The sequence below is a fragment of the Nematolebias whitei genome, chromosome 1 (genome assembly GCF_014905685.2).
Source record: "Nematolebias whitei isolate Nwh7 chromosome 1, NemWhi1, whole genome shotgun sequence".
NCBI classification, from domain to species: domain Eukaryota; kingdom Metazoa; phylum Chordata; class Actinopteri; order Cyprinodontiformes; family Rivulidae; genus Nematolebias; species Nematolebias whitei.
Window position 1 is genome coordinate 47,516,329 of NC_056498.1, and position 2,575 is coordinate 47,518,903.

At 38.2% G+C, this 2,575-nt stretch overlaps 1 protein-coding gene across 1 annotated transcript in view; it reads right to left on the bottom strand.

Moving 5' to 3' along the window:
* srfb (serum response factor b) overlaps positions 1 to 2,575 on the bottom strand; it is a 135,675-nt gene that overhangs the window by 16,794 nt on the left and 116,306 nt on the right. The gene's annotated exons all lie outside the window — the stretch shown is intronic.

Sequence of the window (2,575 nt, forward strand, 5' to 3'; positions counted from 1 at the left end):
ATTTAGACCAGTCTGAAGCATTTTAAAAGAAAGGAAAACCTTTAATTTGAAGTTTTAATAAATGAAAGACTACAAACAGCCAGTAAAACCGTCATGAAACACGACTCCAACAAGTCAAAATGCAAAACATCCTCGATCCAGATCAAATTTAAACTTAAATAACTTCTACATTGACTTATGTCCCAATTTTGGTAAAATCATAATAAAAATCTGTCCCGACACATAATCCTGTAATCCTGCCAACAGACAGGGAAGCAACCAAACGGCACACTCTCTTGATAAAAGTATTAACTTGTTAAATAGCTTGCTATGAGTAACATCTCACGAACAAGACAACTTTCAGGGACACTGCGCTCCAACAGGAGCGGTCCCTCAAAGAAAATATTTCATGTTTCTCTACACACCAAGGCCATTAACAGGTCAAACCACATTTTAAACATTTCATACCTGAAGTCTCGATGTAGTAATGTGTAATGGCCTTCCAATGATAGACAAAGTCCTCCTGCAAGGGTAGAGATGGAGCAAGCTGAAAAAGAAACAAACAAGAAGTTTATATTATTCAACACACTAGTAGAATGATGTGTATATCTACAATTTAAGTCAAAGAAATCTCTTCAAATGTCTACGTTTGTATGTTTTCTTTCAGGAATTAATTTGATTTTCTCATTCAGCAAAGTCAAACATTTAAAGTTGAAGGTTTGGAGTGGTTAGCAAACATATATAAATACACTTTACGATATTAGGTCAGTTCTCCAATCCTGATTCTCAGCACTCCGTTTCAAATGTTTTAGACAATTCCAGCTTAAAACTCCCCATTTTAACAAATTGGTCATTGACGTCCTTCTTCTGTACAACTTGTCCAGGTCATTTAATCATTTAAATCAGGTGTGTTGAAGGAGAAACAAAATGCAGCCTTATTTTAAGACAAAACTCTGGGTCATTAGTCACATGCCTTTTGTTAGAAACCCTGAAAATGGAGCAACTGAAAACAGGTTTAAACAGGTGACTGTTTGTTTTCACATTACTTTAACGAAAGTTTACAACAAACTCAGCATCGAGCCACAAAACACCCCTGTGCCGTTAAAACTGCGTGAAGTTTGCACAACATCAAACACAACTCCTCATCATAAGACCCAGCTGTTAATACGAAGTTAGCTTGGCGTCCGGAGGATAGCAGTGTCCTGTACTTTATTGCTAAAAAAAACACAACTTCCGTCTTAAAATGCGACTCTGAATTAGAAAACACGGAACAAGTTAATGCATCCAAATGATTGTATCTCGAAATGGGAAAAAAATAAGATGATACATAGAACATGCTAACAATGGTTTATGCTATGTAGCATGCCAGTTACCATTCTAATAGATAGCATGCTAGTTAGCATGCTAGTTAGCATGCTAGTTAGCAACCTAACGCTGACGATGACAAGACGTCTAGAGCAACAAAGGCCATTTAAACCATTATTTAGTTTTAAAATAAAGCCATAATCACATACAATCAATACTATTGAACGCAACTAACCGCTTCCACAGCGTGTTGGAGGATGGACGTGAATTTGGAGAACATTTTGTTCTTCGACTGGACCAGTTTCTCCCGAGAAGACCGAGAGAATTCCTCTATCTTCTTCTTTCTGTTGCCGCCGCCTCGCTCCAGGTTGGACGTTTCATACAATGACCCTTGAAACGAAAAGGATATAAAGGTGAGCAATAAACCCGCTGCGCGTTATTGGCCCGAGGACTTGCCCAGGCCCCGGTACGAGCACTGTAAACAAACGGTCTGCGGGAGGCTGAGCTAGCGGTGGCTCACTCCGGACACGGTGGCACTTCCCTCGCCAAACAGCTGCAGGTGATCGCCGCCAGGGGGCGCAGTGACGCCGAGCAACGTTCAACAAACACTAAATCTGATGAAGAAGCCCAGTTTGCGAATTACGGGTGCGGATTTTTGTAGCTATTCCTGTGTCAAAGCGCTCAGCTCATTCATTATGCTGTCTTTTGTGGGTTTGTAACTTTTCAAAATATTTATCTTTATTTCTATCTTTCAGTTTACTTTCAAATTTTCAGCAACCGTGCTCCGTTTTTGTCTTTTTACGCTACTTTTAGTTTGTAGCTAGTCTTTGTTGTTTTAGCTTGTTGCTAACTATCCATTATCTTTTCCCGCTTCTTCCTTTTTGGGACTCCGTGGGGGTCCATGTTTTGCTATTTTTAGCTTTGACGCAAAATTCTGCTACTTTTAGTTTTTGAGTAGCCTTTTGTTACTTTTAGCATACAGCTATCCTTTTTGGGATTTTGAAGTTGGCTTTAACTAGCCGTTTGCCACTTTTAATTTCTGCTAAATTTGAGCTTTTTTAAATTTTAGCAAACCCATTAGCTAAAATGTTGCTAGTTTTCAATTAGCATTTTGCTATCTTTGGCTTTTAGCCAGTGTTTTTATACTTCTAGCTAGCATTTTGCTGCTAATATTTTTAGCCAGACCTATAGTTTATAGCTACTATTTTACTTCCTTTAGATAGTTTTTCACTACTCCTAGTTTATACGCAAAATTCAGCTGTTTTTATTTTTATTTTTTTTGGTTTGTTTT